The 20551-nt window shown below is 50.5% G+C and overlaps 3 long non-coding RNA genes across 15 annotated transcripts; 2 read left to right on the top strand and 1 right to left on the bottom strand.

Annotated features, from left to right (window-relative positions):
- The first annotated feature begins 3012 nt into the window (after positions 1-3012).
- Positions 3013-4710, top strand: LOC127920809 (uncharacterized). Of its 10 annotated transcripts, none has more exons than XR_008107479.1 (4): positions 3013-3175; positions 3464-3999; positions 4094-4173; positions 4445-4710. It is a non-coding gene; the product is annotated as an uncharacterized LOC127920809 (long non-coding RNA). The 10 variants fall into 10 exon arrangements; XR_008107478.1 differs by having other exon boundaries at positions 3409-3999; positions 4550-4710; XR_008107476.1 differs by having other exon boundaries at positions 3409-3999; positions 4510-4710.
- Positions 4711-4888: 178 nt separating this feature from the next.
- LOC127920808 (uncharacterized) lies at positions 4889-20499 on the bottom strand. Of its 3 annotated transcripts, none has more exons than XR_008107471.1 (5): positions 20175-20499; positions 17883-19701; positions 17442-17573; positions 11050-11169; positions 4889-5469 (listed from the first exon to the last, which is right to left on the bottom strand). It is a non-coding gene; the product is annotated as an uncharacterized LOC127920808 (long non-coding RNA). The 3 variants fall into 3 exon arrangements; XR_008107472.1 differs by having other exon boundaries at positions 17883-19161; positions 20175-20492; XR_008107473.1 differs by having other exon boundaries at positions 17883-18930; positions 20175-20488.
- Positions 11179-12210, top strand: LOC127920811 (uncharacterized). 2 transcript variants are annotated; one of them, XR_008107485.1, is made up of 3 exons: positions 11179-11407; positions 11764-11821; positions 11938-12210. It is a non-coding gene; the product is annotated as an uncharacterized LOC127920811 (long non-coding RNA). The 2 variants fall into 2 exon arrangements; XR_008107486.1 differs by lacking the exon at positions 11764-11821 and adding an exon at positions 11646-11703.
- Positions 20500-20551: the final 52 nt, after the last annotated feature.

Below are 20551 nucleotides of genomic sequence, written 5' to 3'. Positions count from 1 at the left end.
GGCTGATCACATATTACTACATTACCCCCCAGGCTGATCACATATTACTACATTACCCCCCAGGCTGATCACATATTACTACATTACCCCCCAGGCTGATCACATATTACTACATTACCCCCCAGGCTGATCACATATTACTACATTACCCCCCCCAGGCTGATCACATTGACATGATCAGTTTCTACATTACCCCCCACCCAGGCTGATAACATCAATTAGTAACACAAGGACATGATTGGTTTCTACATTACCCCCAGGCTGATAACATCAATTAGTAACACATTGACATGATCAGTTGCTACATTACCCCCAGACTGATCACATATATTTCTACATTACCCCCCCCAGGCTGATCACATTGACATGATCAGTTTCTACATTACCCCCCACCCAGGCTGATAACATCAATTAGTAACACAAGGACATGATTGGTTTCTACATTACCCCCAGGCTGATAACATCAATTAGTAACACAAGGACATGATTGGTTTCTACATTACCCCCAGACTGATCACATATATTTCTACATTACCCCCCAGACTGATCACATATATTACTACATTACCCCCCAGGCTGATAACATTTACGTGATCAGTTTCTACATTTACCCCCCAGACTGATCACATGATTAGTTTCTACATTACCCCCCATACTGATAACATTTACATGATCAGTTTCTACATTTACCCCCCAGACTGATCACATGATTAGTTTCTACATTACCCCCATACTGATAACATTTACATGATCAGTTTCTACATTTACCCCCAGACTGATCACATGATTAGTTTCTACATTACCCCCCATACTGATAACATTTACATGATCAGTTTCTACATTTAACCCCCCAGACTGATCACATGATTAGTTTCTACATTACCCCCATACTGATAACATTTACATGATCAGTTTCTACATTTAACCCCCAGACTGATAACATTTACGTGATCAGTTTCTACATTTAACCCCCCCCAGACTGATCACATGATCAGTTCTCTTCATGTTTCACGGTTAGTAAAGAGAGAACCAGAGGAGGGAGGAGAGAACCAGAGGAGGGAGGAGAGAACCAGAGGAGGGAGGAGAGAACCAGAGGAGGGAGGAGAGAACCAGAGGAGGGAGAACCAGAGAGAACCAGAGGAGGGAGGAGACCACAGTCTTCTTAAGGGACAGGGAGAGAGAACCAGAGAAGGGAGGAGAGAACCAGAGGAGGGAGGAGACCAAGAGAGAACAGGGATAATGGAGGCATCTCTCCCATTCACACAGTCTTCTTAATGACGGACAGGGAGGGAGGAGACCAAGAGAGAACCAGAGGAGGGAGGAGAGAACCAGAGGAGGGAGGAGACCAAGAGAGAACAGGGATAATGGAGGCATCTCTCACATTCACACAGTCTTCTTAATGACGGACAGGGAGGGAGGAGACCAAGAGAGAACCAGAGAAGGGAGGAGAGAACCAGAGGAGGGAGGAGACCAAGAGAGAACAGGGATAATGGAGGCATCTCTCACATTCACACAGTCTTCTTAATGACGGACAGGGAGGGAGGAGACCAAGAGAGAACCAGAGGAGGGAGGAGAGAACCAGAGGAGGGAGGAGACCAAGAGAGAACAGGGATAATGGAGGCATCTCTCACATTCACACAGTCTTCTTAATGACGGACAGGGAGGGAGGAGACCAAGAGAGAACCAGAGAAGGGAGGAGAGAACCAGAGGAGGGAGGAGACCAAGAGAGAACAGGGATAATGGAGGCATCTCTCCCATTCACACAGTCTTCTTAATGACGGACAGGGAGGGAGGAGACCAAGAGAGAACAGGGATAATGGAGGCATCTCTCACATTCACACAGTCTTCTTAATGACGGAAACATTTCAGTATGGTACAGATCATTTCAAACAGTTGACACATTCGCTGCGTAGTGGTCCTGAACACAGCCTACATGGCATCATCATCATCATCCTCCTCCTCATCATCATCATGGCACTAAACACAGAGCTGCGTAGTGGTCCTGAACACAGCCTACATGGCATCATCATCATCAACACCACCATCATCATCATCATCATCCTCCTCCTCATCATGGCACTAAACACAGAGCTGCAGAGTAGAACACAGCCTAGTTGTTGCTAGCAGAGCTGCAGAGTAGAACACAGCCTAGTTGTTGCTAGCAGAGCTGCAGAGTAGAACACAGCCTAGTTGTTGCTAGCAGAGCTGCAGAGTAGAACACAGCCTAGTTGTTGCTAGCAGAGCTGCAGAGTAGAACACAGCCTAGTTATTGCTAGCAGAGCTGCAGAGTAGAACACAGCCTAGTTGTTGCTAGCAGAGCTGCAGAGTAGAACACAGCCTAGTTGTTGCTAGCAGAGCTGCAGAGTAGAACACAGCCTAGTTGTTGCTAGCAGAGCTGCAGAGTAGAACACAGCCTAGTTGTTGCTAGCAGAGCTGCAGAGTAGAACACAGCCTAGTTGTTGCTAGCAGAGCTGCAGAGTAGAACACAGCCTAGTTGTTGCTAGCAGAGCTGCAGAGTAGAACACAGCCTAGTTGTTGCTAGCAGAGCTGCAGAGTAGAACACAGCCTAGTTGTTGCTAGCAGAGCTGCAGAGTAGAACACAGCCTAGTTGTTGCTAGCAGAGCTGCAGAGTAGAACACAGCCTAGTTGTTGCTAGCAGAGCTGCAGAGTAGAACACAGACTAGTTGTTGCTAGCAGAGCTGCAGAGTAGAACACAGCCTAGTTGTTGCTAGCAGAGCTGCAGAGTAGAACACAGCCTAGTTGTTGCTAGCAGAGCTGCAGAGTAGAACACAGACTAGTTGTTGCTAGCAGAGCTGCAGAGTAGAACACAGCCTAGTTGTTGCTAGCAGAGCTGCAGAGTAGAACACAGCCTAGTTGTTGCTAGCAGAGCTGCAGAGTAGAACACAGCCTAGTTGTTGCTAGCAGAGCTGCAGAGTAGAACACAGCCTAGTTGTTGCTAGCAGAGCTGCAGAGTAGAACACAGCCTAGTTGTTGCTAGCAGAGCTGCAGAGTAGAACACAGCCTAGTTGTTGCTAGCAGAGCCCATCCAATCTAAAACACCGACGTCACACTTTGTGACGTAAAACAAGAGTTTCTATTTGACAACTTCAGGCAGGCCCCTCCCCGTTCCATATGCTTCCAGTCCCCCCGGGTCAGTACCGGTCCAGTCCCCCGGGTCAGTACCGGTCCAGTCAGTACCGGTCCAGTCAGTACCGGTCCAGTCCCCCCGGGTCAGTACCGGTCCAGTCAGTAACGGTCCAGTCCCCCGGGTCAGTACCGGTCCAGTCAGTACCGCCCAGGGTCAGTAACGGTCCAGTCAGTACCGGTCCAGTCCCCCGGGTCAGTACCGGTCCAGTCAGTACCGGTCCAGTCAGTACCGGTCCAGTCAGTACCGGTCCAGTCCCCCAGGGTCAGTACCGGTCCAGTCAGTACCGGTCCAGTCAGTACCGGTCCAGTCCCCCAGGGTCAGTACCGGTCCAGTCAGTACCGGTCCAGTCAGTACCGGTCCAGTCCCCCAGGGTCAGTACCGGTCCAGTCAGTAACGGTCCAGTCCCCCCGGGTCAGTACCGGTCCAGTCAGTACCGGTCCAGTCAGTAACGGTCCAGTCCCCCGGGTCAGTACCTGTCCAGTCAGTACCGGTCCAGTCCCCCAGGGTCAGTACCGGTCCAGTCAGTAACGGTCCAGTCAGTAACGGTCCAGTCCCCCGGGTCAGTACCTGTCCAGTCAGTACCGGTCCAGTCCCCCGGTCAGTACCGGTCCAGTCAGTAACGGTCCAGTCCCCCCGGGTCAGTACCTGTCCAGTCAGTAACGGTCCAGTCCCCCAGGGTCAGTACCTGTCCAGTCAGTAACGGTCCAGTCCCCCAGGGTCAGTACCGGTCCAGTCAGTACCGGTCCAGTCAGTAACGGTCCAGTCAGTACCGGTCCAGTCCCCCAGGGTCAGTACCGGTCCAGTCAGTAACGGTCCAGTCCCCCAGGGTCAGTACCGGTCCAGTCCCCCGGGTCAGTACCGGTCCAGTCCCCCAGGGTCAGTACCGGTCCAGTCAGTACCGGCCCAGTCAGTACCGGTCCAGTCAGTAACGGTCCAGTCCCCCAGGGTCAGTACCGGTCCAGTCAGTAACGGTCCAGTCCCCCAGGGTCAGTACCGGTCCAGTCAGTACCGGCCCAGTCCCCCGGGTCAGTACCGGTCCAGTCAGTACCGGTCCAGTCAGTACCGGTCCAGTCAGTACCGGCCCAGTCCCCCGGGTCAGTACCGGTCCAGTCAGTACCGGTCCAGTCAGTACCGGTCCAGTCCCCCGGTCAGTACCTGTCCAGTCAGTACCGGTCCAGTCCCCCAGGGTCAGTACCGGTCCAGTCAGTAACGGTCCAGTCCCCCAGGGTCAGTACCGGTCCAGTCAGTACCGGTCCAGTCAGTACCGGTCCAGTCAGTAACGGTCCAGTCCCCCAGGGTCAGTACCGGTCCAGTCAGTACCGGCCCAGTCCCCCAGGGTCAGTACTGGCCCAGTCCCCCAGGGTCAGTACCGGTCCAGTCAGTACCGGCCCAGTCCCCCAGGGTCAGTACTGGCCCAGTCCCCCCGGGTCAGTACCGGTCCAGTCAGTACCGGCCCAGTCCCCCCGGGTCAGTACCGGTCCAGTCAGTACCGGCCCAGTCCCCCCGGGTCAGTACCGGTCCAGTCAGTACCGGCCCAGTCCCTCCGGGTCAATAACGGTCCAGTCCTCCGGGTCAGTACCGGTCCAGTCAGTACCGGCCCAGTCCCTCCGGGTCAATAACGGTCCAGTCCTCCGGGTCAGTAACGGTCCAGTCCCCCGGGTCAGTAACGGTCCAGTCCCCCGGGTCAGTCCCCCGGGTCAGTAACGGTCCAGTCCCCGGGTCAGTACCGGTCCAGTCAGTACCGGTCCAGTCCCCGGGTCAGTAACGGTCCAGTCCCCCGGGTCAGTAACGGTCCAGTCCCCCGGGTCAGTCCCCCGGGTCAGTAACGGTCCAGTCCCCCGGGTCAGTCCCCCGGGTCAGTAACGGTCCAGTCCCCCGGGTCAGTAACGGTCCGGTCACCGGGTCAGTACCGGTCCAGTCCCCCGGGGGACTGAACTGAAGCCAAGGCATTAACTTGGGGAGCTAACAAGTCTTCAGTCCACAGTTCTGGAATTGTCCCAATCAGGGGAGGGCTGGTGTCGTCAGCGGGCAGAGCTAAGGTATGGCAGCTCCACCCATAATGCACTGGGCTAAGGACACGAAGGTCGTGATCACTTCTGACCCTGCCCACATCAGGGGTTAAAGTTCATATAGTAGAGATATTAAAAACAGTCATGATCCTCAAGGATGATGAACCAATCAGTGTGTGTGTGTGTGTGTGTGTGTGTCAGAGTTCATATGGTCCGTTTGACACAGGGTGGTCCACTGAGGTTGGAACCAATCAGCTGCTCTCCTCGACAGCAACCTCTCAAACCAATCAGCATCCTCTAACATGTCCACACCTAGAGACAGACAGAGAGAGACAGAGACAGACAGAGACATTGTTACAACACTGTGTGTGTGTGTGGGTTAAATGTCTTTATTGACATGATCACTTTCTACATTACTACCCCATACTGATCACACACATATATATATATATAGAGTGTGTATAGAGATATATATAGAGAGAGGGGTAGAGAGAGAGGGGTAGAGAGAGTCATAGAGAGAGAGGGGTAGAGAGAGTCAGAGAGAGAGAGGGGTAGAGAGAGTCAGAGAGAGAGGGGTAGAGAGAGTCAGAGAGAGAGAGGGGTGGAAAGAGTCAGAGAGAGAGAGGGGTAGAGAGAGTCAGAGAGAGAGAGGGGTAGAGAGTCAGAGAGAGAGAGGGGTAGAGAGTCAGAGAGAGAGAGAGGGAGAGAGTCAGAGAGAGAGAGGGGTGGAGAGAGTCAGAGAGAGAGAGGGGTAGAGAGTCAGAGAGAGAGAGAGGTAGAGAGTCATAGAGAGAGAGGGGTAGAGAGAGTCAGAGAGAGAGGGGTAGAGAGAGTCATAGAGAGAGAGGGGTAGAGAGAGTCATAGAGAGAGAGGGGTAGAGAGAGTCATAGAGAGAGAGGGGTAGAGAGAGTCATAGAGAGAGAGGGGTAGAGAGAGTCATAGAGAGAGAGGGGTAGAGAGAGTCATAGAGAGAGAGGGGTAGAGAGAGTCATAGAGAGAGGGGTAGAGAGAGGGTAGAGAGAGTCATAGAGAGAGAGGGGTAGAGAGAGGGTAGAGAGAGTCATAGAGAGAGAGGGGTAGAGAGAGTCATAGAGAGAGAGGGGTAGAGAGAGTCATAGAGAGAGAGGGGTAGAGAGAGTCAGAGAGAGAGGGGTAGAGAGAGTCAGAGAGAGAGGGGTAGAGAGAGTCAGAGAGAGAGGGGTAGAGAGAGTCAGAGAGAGAGGGGTAGATAGAGAGTCATAGAGAGAGAGGGGTAGAGAGAGTCAGAGAGAGAGAAGGGTAGAGAGAGTCATAGAGAGAGAAGGGTAGAGAGAGTCATAGAGAGAGGGGTAGAGAGAGTCAGAGAGAGAGAGGGGTAGAGAGAGTCAGAGAGAGAGAGGGGTAGAGAGAGTCAGAGAGAGAGAAGGGTAGAGAGAGTCATAGAGAGAGGGGTAGAGAGAGTCAGAGAGAGAGAGGGGTAGAGAGAGTCAGAGAGAGAGAGGGGTAGAGAGAGTCATAGAGAGAGAGGGGTAGAGAGAGTCATAGAGAGAGAGGGGTAGAGAGAGTCAGAGAGAGAGGGGTAGAGAGAGTCATAGAGAGAGGGGTAGAGAGAGTCAGAGAGAGAGAGGGGTAGAGAGAGTCATAGAGTGAGACAAAGATCAGTGGAATTAGAGTCTGCTAGCTAAAGAGATTAATTAAACACCTGTCTCTGGATTATATCTTCAAACTAAGGACAACAGTGGCATGGCATCCGCAACAGGGAGATAGATGCCTTGCTACGTTTTCAGATATTACACTTTTTCTCATTTTGACAGAAAGTAGCTTCATTTCAAGCTAAAGTGTACTGTTAGCTAGCTAGCTATATGTCTTAAGATAAAGTATACTGTTAGCTAGCTAGCTAGCTAGCTAGTTATATGTCTTAAGCTAAAGTATACTGTTAGCGAGCTAGCTAGCTATATGTTTTAAGATAAAGTGTACTGTTAGCTAGCTAGCTATATGTCTTAAGCTAAAGTATACTGTTAGCTAGCTAGCTAACATTGAAGCTGGTTGCTTAGCTGCCAGCACTGACATTGTTGGCACTTTGTTCATTGTTGTTTAACTAGCTAACGTTAGGTGCTGTTTTGTGATCTTAAAACACTGTTTACCGAGCTAGCATGTCTTAAGCTAAAGTATGGCTGGTGTCAGTCAACGTTGGCTAAAAAGCGTAATGAAATTGTTGCCAGCAGGGCTGGTTTGGCTGCGTTCATGTTATTCCGAGGTAAACAAATCATTGGCCCTGAGCGTCAGGTGTGCGCTCCGAGAGAGAAATGAGATGGGCGGGGCTAAAAGCTGAAGAGGGTGTGAACGATGCTGAATGGGCAGGGCTAAATGCTGAAGAGGGTGTGAGCGGTACTGAATGGGCGGGGCTAAAAGCTGAAGAGGGTGTGAATGATGCTGAATGGGCGGGGCTAAATGCTTAAAGAGGGTGTGAACGATGCTGAATGGGCGGGGCTAAAGGCTTAAAGAGGGTGTGAGCGGTACTGAATGGGCGGGGCTAAAAGCTGAAGAGGGTGTGAATGATGCTGAATGGGCGGGGCTAAATGCTTAAAGAGGGTGTGAACGATGCTGAATGGGCGGGGCTAAAGGCTTAAAGAGGGTGTGAGCGGTACTGAATGGGCGGGGCTAAAAGCTGAAGAGGGTGTGAATGATGCTGAATGGGCGGGGCTAAATGCTTAAAGAGGGTGTGAACGATGCTGAATGGGCGGGGCTAAAGGCTTAAAGAGGGTGTGAGCGGTACTGAATGGGCGGGGCTAAAAGCTGAAAAGGGTGTGAACGATGCTGAATGGGCGGGGCTAAAGGCTTAAAGAGGGTGTGAGCGGTACTGAATGGGCGGGGCTAAAAGCTGAAAAGGGTGTGAACGATGCTGAATGGGCGGGGCTAAAGGCTTAAAGAGGGTGTGAACGATGCTGAATGGGCGGGGCTAAAGGCTTAAAGAGGGTGTGAACGATGCTGAATGGGCGGGGCTAAATGCTTAAAGAGGGTGTGAACGATGCTGAATGGGCAGGGCTAAAAGCTGAAGAGGGTGTGAACGATGCTGAATGGGCGGGGCTAAAAGCTGAAGAGGGTGTGAACGATGCTGAATGGGCAGGGCTAAAAGCTGAAGAGGGTGTGAACGATGCTGAATGGGCGGGGCTAAAAGCTGAAGAGGGTGTGAATGATGCTGAATGGGCGGGGCTAAAAGCTGAAGAGGGTGTGAACGATGCAGAATGGGCGGGGCTAAAGGCTTAAAGAGGGTGTGAGCGGTACTGAATGGGCGGGGCTAAAAGCTGAAGAGGGTGTGAATGATGCTGAATGGGCAGGGCTAAAAGCTGATCTTTCTTCTCTCGCTCAGACATAGGACAAACTTCCTTTACATTTATTTTGGGACGAGCCGTTGTTCCATGTCGTGAAATCTTATTTTAAATGCTTTCGTACGGGCTCATAGCAGTAATGCTAAATTCAATGTTTCATCACAGCATTTAAAAACTGTTTTGATACCTTAAAAATTCTAAATCAAATAGCTAAACGAACCACGGAATGACCTTCTTAAAACCATTCCATATGTTATCTTTAGTAGAGGGTCGGTTAACTGATAGACTGTAGAGGGTTGGTTAACTGATAGACTGTAGAGGGTTAACTGATAGACTGTAGAGGGTCGGTTAACTGATAGACTGTAGAGGGTTATAACTGATAGACTGTAGAGGGTTAACTGATAGACTGTAGAGGGTCGGTTAACTGATAGACTGTAGAGGGTCGGTTAACTGATAGACTGTAGAGGGTCGGTTAACTGATAGACTGTAGAGGGTCGGTTAACTGATAGACTGTAGAGGGTCGGTTAACTGATAGACTGTAGAGGGTTATAACTGATAGACTGTAGGGGGTTAACTGATAGACTGTAGAGGGTCGGTTAACTGATAGACTGTAGAGGGTCGGTTAACTGATAGACTGTAGAGGGTTAACTGATAGACTGTAGAGGGTCGGTTAACTGATAGACTGTAGGGGGTTATAACTGATAGACTGTAGAGGGTTATAACTGATAGACTGGAGAGGGTCGGTTAACTGATAGACTGTAGGGGGTTAACTGATAGACTGTAGAGGGTCGGTTAACTGATAGACTGTAGAGGGTCGGTTAACTGATAGACTGTAGAGGGTCGGTTAACTGATAGACTGTAGAGGGTCGGTTAACTGATAGACTGTAGAGGGTCGGTTAACTGATAGACTGTAGGGGGTTATAACTGATAGACTGTAGAGGGTTATAACTGATAGACTGTAGAGGGTTATAACTGATAGACTGTAGAGGGTTATAACTGATAGACTGTAGAGGGTTATAACTGATAGACTGTAGAGGGTTATAACTGATAGACTGTAGAGGGTTATAACTGATAGACTGTAGAGGGTCGGTTAACTGATAGACTGTAGAGGGTCGGTTAACTGATAGACTGTAGAGGGTCGGTTAACTGATAGACTGTAGGGGGTTATAACTGATAGACTGTAGAGGGTTAACTGATAGACTGTAGAGGGTTATAACTGATAGACTGTAGAGGGTCGGTTAACTGATAGACTGTAGAGGGTTATAACTGATAGACTGTAGAGGGTTATAACTGATAGACTGTAGAGGGTTAACTGATAGACTGTAGAGGGTTAACTGATAGACTGTAGAGGGTCGGTTAACTGATAGACTGTAGGGGGTTAACTGATAGACTGTAGAGGGTCGGTTAACTGATAGACTGTAGAGGGTCGGTTAACTGATAGACTGTAGAGGGTTATAACTGATAGACTGTAGAGGGTTATAACTGATAGACTGTAGAGGGTTATAACTGATAGACTGTAGAGGGTTAACTGATAGACTGTAGAGGGTTAACTGATAGACTGTAGAGGGTTAACTGATAGACTGTAGAGGGTTATAACTGATAGACTGTAGAGGGTTATAACTGATAGACTGTAGAGGGTTATAACTGATAGACTGTAGAGGGTCGGTTAACTGATAGACTGTAGGGGGTTATGCTCCTGCTCCAGTTTCAACTGTTCTGCCTTACTATTATTCAACCATGCTGGTCATTTATGAACATTTGAACATCTTGGCCACGTTCTGTTATAATCTCCACCCGGCACAGCCAAAAGAGGACTGGCCACCCCACATATGCTCTCTCTAATTCTCTCTTTCTTTCTCTCTCTCGGAGGACCTGAGCCCTAGGACAGTGCCCCAGGACTACCTGACATGATGGCTCCTTGCTGTCCCCAGTCCACCTGACTGTGCTGCTGCTCCAGTTTCAACTGTTCTGCCTTATTATTATTTGACCATGCTGGTCATTTATGAACATTTGAACATCTTGGTCATGTTCTGTTATAATCTCTACCCGGCACAGCCAGAAGAGGACTGGCCACCCCACATAGCCCGGTTCCTCTCTAGGTTTCTTCCTAGGTTTTGGCCTTTCTAGGGAGTTTTTCCTAGCCACCGTGCTTTTACACCTGCATTGTTTGCTGTTTGGGGTTTTAGGCTGGGTTTCTGTACAGCACTTTGAGATATCAGCTGATGTACGAAGGGCTATATAAATAAATTTGATTTGATTTGATTTGATTTGGTTAACTGATAGACTGTAGAGGGTTAACTGATAGACTGTAGAGGGTTAACTGATAGACTGTAGAGGGTTAACTGATAGACTGTAGAGGGTTAACTGATAGACTGTAGAGGGTTAACTGATAGACTGTAGAGGGTTAACTGATAGACTGTAGAGGGTTAACTGATAGACTGTAGAGGGTTAACTGATAGACTGTAGAGGGTTAACTGATAGACTGTAGAGGGTTAACTGATAGACTGTAGAGGGTTAACTGATAGACTGTAGAGGGTTAACTGATAGACTGTAGAGGGTTAACTGATAGACTGTAGAGCGTACCTTGACGGTGCTGTCCACAGCTCCAGAGAACAGGCGCCCCCTGCTGACGGCCAGGGCGGTTACACTCCCCTGGTGTCTGAGGAGGGTCTGGGTACAGATCATGTTGTCCATGCTCCACACCTGTTGACAAACACAGGCTGGGTTACTTTAAAATAACACACACAGTTGATTATTACAGGTAACTGCCAGAATAAAGGAAACGCCAACATAGTGTTTTAATAAGGTGTTGGGCCACCAGGTAACTGCCAGAATAAAGGAAACGCCAACATAGTGTTTTAATAAGGTGTTGGGCCACCAGGTAACTGCCAGAATAAAGGAAACACCAACATAGTGTCTTAATAAGGTGTTGGTTCACCAGGTAACTGCCAGAATAAAGGAAACACCAACATAGTGTCTTAATAAGGTGTTGGTTCACCAGGTAACTGCCAGAATAAAGGAAACACCAACAGTGTTTTAATAAGGGGTTGGGCCACCAGGTAACTGCCAGAATAAAGGAAACACCAACATAGTGTTTTAATAAGGGGTTGGGCCACCAGTTAACTGCCAGAATAAAGGAAACACCAACATAGTGTTTTAATAAGGGTTTGGGCCACCAGGTAACTGCCAGAATAAAGGAAACACCAACAGTGTTTTAATAAGGTGCTGGGTCACCAGGTAACTGCCAGAATAAAGGAAACACCAACATAGTGTTTTAATAGGGCGTTGGGCCACCAGGTAACTGCCAGAATAAAGGAAACACCAACAGTGTTTTAATAAGGTGCTGGGTCACCAGGTAACTGCCAGAATAAAGGAAACACCAACAGTGTTTTAATAGGGCGTTGGGCCACCAGGTAACTGCCAGAATAAAGGAAACACCAACAGTGTTTTAATAGGGCGTTGGGCCACCAGGTAACTGCCAGAATAAAGGAAACACCAACAGTGTTTTAATAAGGTGTTGGGCCACCAGGTAACTGCCAGAATAAAGGAAACACCAACATAGTGTTTTAATAAGGTGTTGGGCCACCAGGTAACTGCCAGAATAAAGGAAACACCAACATAGTGTTTTAATAAAAAGCGTTGGGCCACCTGGTAAATGCCAGAATAAAGGAAACACCAACATAGTGTTTTAATAGGGTGTTGGGCCACCACCAACCAGAACAGCTTCAATACACCTTGACATAGATTCTACAAGTGTCTGGAAGTCTATTGGAGGGATGTGACACCATTCTTCCACAAGGGACTTCCATCATTTGGTGTTTTGTTGATGGAGGTGGAAAACACTGTCTCGGGCACCGCTCCTGAATTGGGTTGAGACCTGATGACACAGAGCCCCATGCTCCTTTCAGACCCTTCTGTCTCAGGCATCGCTCCTGAATTGGGTTGAGACCTGATGACACAGAGCCCCATGCTCCTTTCAGACCCCTCTTTCAACATCACGGACATCTTCTTCTAGCCATTTGCACCTCTCATTTAGTCAGAGTGTTGACAAAATTACTTCTTAATACACACACACCTACAAACACAGACAGGTCATACAGACAGGTCAGATACATGGTCAGACAGACAGGTAAGATAGATGGTCAGACAGACAGGTAAGATAGATGGTCAGACAGACAGGTCAGATAGATGGTCAGACAGACAGGTCAGATAGATGGTCAGACAGACAGGTCAGATAGATGGTGGACAGACAGGTCAGATACATGGTGGACAGACAGACAGGTCAGATAGATGGTGGACAGACAGACAGGTCAGATAGATGGTGGACAGACAGACAGGTCAGATAGATGGTGGACAGACAGACAGGTCAGATAGATGGTGGACAGACAGACAGGTCAGATAGATGGTGGACAGACAGACAGGTCAGAAAGATGGTGGACAGACAGACAGGTCAGAAAGATGGTCATACAGACAGGTCAGATACATGGTCAGACAGACAGGTCAGATACATGGTCAGACAGACAGGTCAGATACATGGTCAGACAGACAGGTCAGATACATGGTCAGACAGACAGGTCAGATAGATGGTGGACAGACAGACAGGTCAGATAGATGGTGGACAGACAGACAGGTCAGATACATGGTCAGACAGACAGGTCAGATACATGGTCAGACAGACAGGTCAGATACATGGTCAGACAGACAGGTCAGATAGATGGTGGACAGACAGACAGGTCAGATACATGGTCAGACAGACAGGTAAGATAGATGGTCAGACAGACAGGTAAGATAGATGGTCAGACAGACAGGTCAGATACATGGTCAGACAGACAGGTCAGATACATGGTCAGACAGACAGGTCAGATAGATGGTGGACAGACAGGTCAGATAGATGGTAGACAGAAGGTAAAGAGACAGACGGTAAAGAGACAGACGGTAAAGAGACAGACGCTAAGAGAGACAGACGGTAAAGAGACAGACGGTAAAGAGACAGACGGTAAAGAGACAGACGGTAAAGAGACAGACGGTAAAGAGACAGACGGTAAAGAGACAGACGGTAAAGAGACAGACGCTAAGAGAGACAGACGCTAAGAGAGACAGACGGTAAAGAGACAGACGGTAAAGAGACAGACGGTAAAGAGACAGACGGTAAAGAGACAGACGGTAGAGAGACAGACGCTAAGAGAGACAGACGCTAAGAGAGACAGACGCTAAGAGAGACAGACGCTAAGAGAGACAGACGCTAAGAGAGACAGACGCTAAGAGAGACAGACGGTAAGAGAGACAGACGCTAAGAGAGACAGACGGTAAGAGAGACAGACGCTAAGAGAGACAGACGCTAAGAGAGACAGACGCTAAGAGAGACAGACGGTAAGAGAGACAGACGGTAAGAGAGACAGACGGTAAGAGAGACAGACGGTAAGAGAGACAGACGGTAAAGAGACAGACGGTAAAGAGACAGACGGTAAAGAGACAGACGGTAAAGAGACAGACGCTAAGAGAGACAGACGCTCAGAGAGACAGACGGTCAGAGAGACAGACGGTCAGAGAGACAGACGGTCAGAGAGACAGACGGTCAGAGAGACAGACGGTCAGAGAGACAGACGGTCAGAGAGACAGACGCTCAGAGAGACAGACGCTCAGAGAGACAGACGCTCAGAGAGACAGACGCTCAGAGAGACAGACGCTCAGAGAGACAGACGCTCAGAGAGACAGACGCTCAGAGAGACAGACGCTCAGAGAGACAGACGCTCAGAGAGACAGACGCTCAGAGAGACAGACGCTCAGAGAGACAGACGCTCAGAGAGACAGACGCTCAGAGAGACAGACGCTCAGAGAGACAGACGGTCAGAGAGACAGACGGTCAGAGAGACAGACGGTCAGAGAGACAGACGCTCAGAGAGACAGACGCTCAGAGAGACAGACGCCCAGAGAGACAGACGCTCAGAGAGACAGACGCCCAGAGAGACAGACGCCCAGAGAGACAGACGCCCAGAGAGACAGACGCCCAGAGAGACAGACGCTCAGAGAGACAGACGCTCAGAGAGACAGACGCCCAGAGAGACAGACGCTCAGAGAGACAGACGCTCAGAGAGACAGACGCTCAGAGAGACAGACGCTCAGAGAGACAGACGGCCAGAGAGACAGACGGCCAGAGAGACAGACGGCCAGAGAGACAGACGCTCAGAGAGAGAGACAGACGCTCAGAGGAGACAGACGCTCAGAGAGAGAGACAGACGCTCAGAGAGAGAGAGAGACGCTCAGAGAGAGAGAGAGACGCTCAGAGAGAGAGAGAGACGCTCAGAGAGAGAGACAGACGCTCAGAGAGAGAGACAGACGCTCAGAGAGAGAGACAGACGCTCAGAGAGAGAGACAGACGCTCAGAGAGAGACAGACGCTCAGAGAGAGAGACAGACGCTCAGAGAGAGAGACAGACGCTCAGAGAGACAGACGCTCAGAGAGACAGACGCTCAGAGAGACAGACGCTAAGAGAGACAGACGCTCAGAGAGACAGACGCTCAGAGAGACAGACGCTCAGAGAGACAGACGCTCAGAGAGACAGACGCTCAGAGAGACAGACGCTCAGAGAGACAGACGGCCAGAGAGACAGACGCTCAGAGAGACAGACGCTCAGAGAGACAGACGCTCAGAGAGACAGAGGCTCAGAGAGACAGAGGCTCAGAGAGACAGAGGCTCAGAGAGACAGACGGTCAGAGAGACAGAGGCTCAGAGAGACAGAGGCTCAGAGAAGCAGAGGCTCAGAAAGGCAGACGGTCAGAGAGACAGACGGTCAGAGAGACAGACGGCCAGAGAGACAGACGCTCAGAGAGACAGACGCTCAGAGAGACAGACGCTCAGAGAGACAGACGCTCAGAGAGACAGACGCTCAGAGAGACAGACGCTCAGAGAGACAGACGGCAGAGAGACAGACGGCCAGAGAGACAGACGGCCAGAGAGACAGACGGCCAGAGAGACAGACGGCCAGAGAGACAGACGGCCAGAGAGACAGACGGCCAGAGAGACAGACGGCCAGAGAGACAGACGGCCAGAGAGACAGACGGCCAGAGAGACAGACGGCCAGAGAGACAGACGGTCAGAGAGACAGACGCTCAGAGAGACAGACGCTCAGAGAGACAGACGCTCAGAGAGACAGACGCTCAGAGAGACGCTAAGAGAGACAGACGCTCAGAGAGACAGACGCTCAGAGAGACAGACGCTCAGAGAGACAGACGCTCAGAGAGACAGACGCTCAGAGAGACAGAGGCTCAGAGAGACAGAGGCTCAGAGAGGCAGACGGTCAGAGAGACAGACGCTCAGAGAGACAGACGCTCAGAGAGACAGACGGCCAGAGAGACAGACGCTCAGAGAGACAGACGGCCAGAGAGACAGACGCTCAGAGAGACAGACGCTCAGAGAGACAGACGCTCAGAGAGACAGACGCTCAGAGAGACAGACGCTCAGAGAGACAGACGCTCAGAGAGACAGACGGTCAGAGAGACAGAGGCTCAGAGAGACAGAGAGACAGACAGACGCTCAGAGAGACAGACAGACGCTCAGAGAGACAGACAGACGCTCAGAGAGACAGACAGACGCTCAGAGAGACAGACGCTCAGAGAGACAGACGCTGAGAGAGACAGACGCTCAGAGAGACAGACGCTCAGAGAGACAGACGCTCAGAGAGACAGACGCTCAGAGAGACAGACGCTCAGAGAGACAGACAGACGCTCAGAGAGACAGACAGACGCTCAGAGAGACAGACAGACAGACAGACGCTCAGAGAGACAGAGGCTCAGAGAGACAGAGGTTCAGAAAGGCAGACGGTCAGAGAGACAGACGCTCAGAGAGACAGACGCTCAGAGAGACAGACGCTCAGAGAGACAGACGCTCAGAGAGACAGACGCTCAGAGAGACAGACGCTCAGAGAGACAGAGGCTCAGAGAGACAGAGGCTCAGAAAGGCAGACGGTCAGAGAGACAGACAGACGCTCAGAGAGACAGACGCTCAGAGAGACAGACGCTCAGAGAGACAGACGCTCAGAGAGACAGACGCTCAGAGAGACAGAGGCTCAGAGAGACAGACGCTCAGAGAGACAGACGGCCAGAGAGACAGACGCTCAGAGAGACAGACGCTCAGAGAGACAGACGCTCAGAGAGACAGACGGTCAGAGAGACAGACGGTCAGAGAGACAGACGCTCAGAGAGACAGAGGTTCAGAAAGGCAGACGGTCAGAGAGACAGACGCTCAGAGAGACAGACGCTCAGAGAGACAGACGCTCAGAGAGACAGACGGTCAGAGAGACAGACGGTCAGAGAGACAGACGCTCAGAGAGACAGAGGCTCAGAGAGACAGAGGCTCAGAAAGGCAGACGGTCAGAGAGACAGACGCTCAGAGAGACAGACGCTCAGAGAGACAGACGCTAAGAGAGACAGACGGCCAGAGAGACAGACGCTCAGAGAGACAGACGCTCAGAGAGACAGACGCTCAGAGAGACAGACGCTCAGAGAGACAGACGGCCAGAGAGACAGACGGCCAGAGAGACAGACGCTCAGAGAGACAGACGCTCAGAGAGACAGACGCTCAGAGAGACAGACGCTCAGAGAGACAGACGGCCAGAGAGACAGACGGCCAGAGAGACAGACGCTAAGAGAGACATACGCTCAGAGAGACATACGCTAAGAGAGACAGACGCTAAGAGAGACAGACGCTAAGAGAGACAGACGCTAAGAGAGACAGACGCTAAGAGAGACAGACGCTAAGAGAGACAGACGCTAAGAGAGACAGACGCCAAGAGAGACAGACGCCAAGAGAGACAGACGCTAAGAGAGACAGACGCTAAGAGAGACATACGCTAAGAGAGACAGACGGTAAGAGAGACAGACGGTAAGAGAGACAGACGGTAAGAGAGACAGACGGTAAGAGAGACAGACGGTAAGAGAGACAGACGGTAAGAGACAGACGGTAAGAGACAGACTTACCCTGAGTGAGCGGTCATAGGAGGCGCTGAACACCTTGGTCTGGTCTGGTGTAGAGATGACTGCTAGAGCGTACACTGTCCCCACATGACCCGTTAGGGTCCGGACCTGCTCCTTGGACTCGATATCCCAGACCTAGAGAACACATCAGAGATCCACATTAAAAACACTGTCCCCACATGACCCGTTAGGGTCCGGACCTGAGACTCTATATCCCAGACCTAGAGAACACATCAGGGATCCACATTAAAAACACTGTCCCCTATTGTCCAGGACAGGAAGTTGGCCAAGTAAATTTATTATTTTTTAAAATCACATAAATATCACAACATCAAAAATAAATAATTACTGCGATCAGAATTGGATCAGAGAGGCCTACATTGGAATAATATTCTAAATCTATTTTTCCATCTTACATTAAATTAAAACATTTAAAAAGCCTACATGTGAAGGTGATCTGGGTATTGGCTACAGCATCATGTCCAACCCGATGCTGACAGCCTCATGTCCAACCAGATGCTGATCTGGGTATTGGCTACAGCCTCATGTCCAACCAGATGCTGATCTGGGTATTGGCTACAGCCTCATGTCCAACCAGATGCTGATCTGGGTATTGGCTACAGCATCATGTCCAACCCGATGCTGACAGCCTCATGTCCAACCAGATGCTGATCTGGGTATTGGCTACAGCCTCATGTCCAACCAGATGCTGATCTGGGTATTGGCTACAGCCTCGTGTCCAACCAGATGCTGATCTGGGTATTGGCTACAGCCTCATGTCCAACCCGATGCTGATCTGGGTATTGGCTACAGTCTCATGTCCAACCAGATGCTGATCTGGGTATTGGCTACAGCCTCATGTCCAACCAGATGCTGATCTGGGTATTGGCTACAGCCTCATGTCCAACCCGATGCTGACAGCCTCATGTCCAACCCGATGCTGATCTGGGTATTGGCTACAGCCTCATGTCCAACCAGATGCTGATCTGGGTATTGGCTACAGCCTCATGTCCAACCCGATGCTGATCTGGGTATTGGCTACAGCCTCATGTCCAACCAGATGCTGACAGCCTCATGTCCAACCCGATGCTGATCTGGGTATTGGCTACAGCATCATGTCCAACCCGATGCTGATCTGGGTATTGGCTACAGCCTCATGTCCAACCCGATGCTGATCTGGGTATTGGCTACAGCCTCATGTCCAACCAGATGCTGACAGCCTCATGTCCAACCAGATGCTGATCTGGGTATTGGCTACAGCCTCATGTCCAACCAGATGCTGATCTGGGTATTGGCTACAGCCTCATGTCCAACCAGATGCTGATCTGGGTATTGGCTACAGCCTCATGTCCAACCCGATGCTGATCTGGGTATTGGCTACAGCCTCATGTCCAACCCGATGCTGATCTGGGTATTGGCTACAGCCTCATGTCCAACCCGATGCTGACAGCCTCATGTCCAACCCGATGCTGATCTGGGTATTGGCTACAGCCTCATGTCCAACCCGATGCTGACAGCCTCATGTCCAACCCGATGCTGATCTGGGTATTGGCTACAGCCTCATGTCCAACCAGATGCTGATCTGGGTATTGGCTACAGCCTCATGTCCAACCCGATGCTGATCTGGGTATTGGCTACAGCCTCATGTCCAACCCGATGCTGATCTGGGTATTGGCTACAGCCTCATGTCCAACCAGATGCTGATCTGGGTATTGGCTACAGCCTCATGTCCAACCAGATGCTGATCTGGGTATTGGCTACAGCATCATGTCCAACCAGATGCTGACAGCCTCATGTCCAACCAGATGCTGATCTGGGTATTGGCTACAGCCTCATGTCCAACCAGATGCTGATCTGGGTATTGGCTACAGCATCATGTCCAACCAGATGCTGACAACCTCATGTCCAACCCGATGCTGATCTGGGTATTGGCTACAGCATCATGTCCAACCAGATGCTGACAGCCTCATGTCCAACCAGATGCTGATCTGGGTATTGGCTACAGCATCATGTCCAACCCGATGCTGATCTGGGTATTGGCTACAGCCTCATGTCCAACCCGATGCTGATCTGGGTATTGGCTACAGCCTCATGTCCAACCCGATGCTGATCTGGGTATTGGCTACAGCATCATGTCCAACCAGATGCTGATCTGGGTATTGGCTACAGCATCATGTCCAACCCGATGCTGACAGCCTCATGTCCAACCCGATGCTGATCTGGGTATTGGCTACAGCATCATGTCCAACCCGATGCTGACAGCCTCATGTCCAACCAGATGCTGATCTGGGTATTGGCTACAGCCTCATGTCCAATCCGATGCTGACAGCCTCATGTCCAACCAGATGCTGACAGCCTCATGTCCAACCAGATGCTGATCTGGGTATTGGCTACAGCCTCATGTCCAACCCGATGCTGATCTGGGTATTGGCTACAGCCTCATGTCCAACCAGATGCTGATCTGGGTATTGGCTACAGCCTCATGTCCAACCCGATGCTGATCTGGGTATTGGCTACAGCCTCATGTCCAACCCGATGCTGATCTGGGTATTGGCTACAGCCTCATGTCCAACCAGATGCTGATCTGGGTATTGGCTACAGCCTCATGTCCAACCCGATGCTGATCTAGGTATTGGCTACAGCCTCATGTCCAACCAGATGCTGACAGCCTCATGTCCAACCAGATGCTGATCTGGGTATTGGCTACAGCATCATGTCCAACCAGATGCTGACAACCTCATGTCCAACCAGATGCTGATCTGGGTATTGGCTACAGCCTCATGTCCAACCAGATGCTGATCTGGGTATTGGCTACAGCCTCATGTCCAACCAGATGCTGATCTGGGTATTGGCTACAGCATCATGTCCAACCCGATGCTGATTTGGGTATTGGCTACAGCATCATGTCCAACCCGATGCTGATCTGGGTATTGGCTACAGCCTCATGTCCAACCAGATGCTGATCTGGGTATTGGCTACAGCCTCATGTCCAACCAGATGCTGATCTGGGTATTGGCTACAGCATCATGTCCAACCCGATGCTGATCTGGGTATTGGCTACAGCATCATGTCCAACCAGATGCTGATCTGGGTATTGGCTACAGCCTCATGTT

Source organism: Oncorhynchus keta, unplaced genomic scaffold (genome assembly GCF_023373465.1).
Source record: "Oncorhynchus keta strain PuntledgeMale-10-30-2019 unplaced genomic scaffold, Oket_V2 Un_contig_20664_pilon_pilon, whole genome shotgun sequence".
NCBI lineage: Eukaryota > Metazoa > Chordata > Actinopteri > Salmoniformes > Salmonidae > Oncorhynchus > Oncorhynchus keta.
Note: the sequence above shows the minus strand (reverse complement) of the source record. Positions and strands in the feature narration are given on the sequence as shown.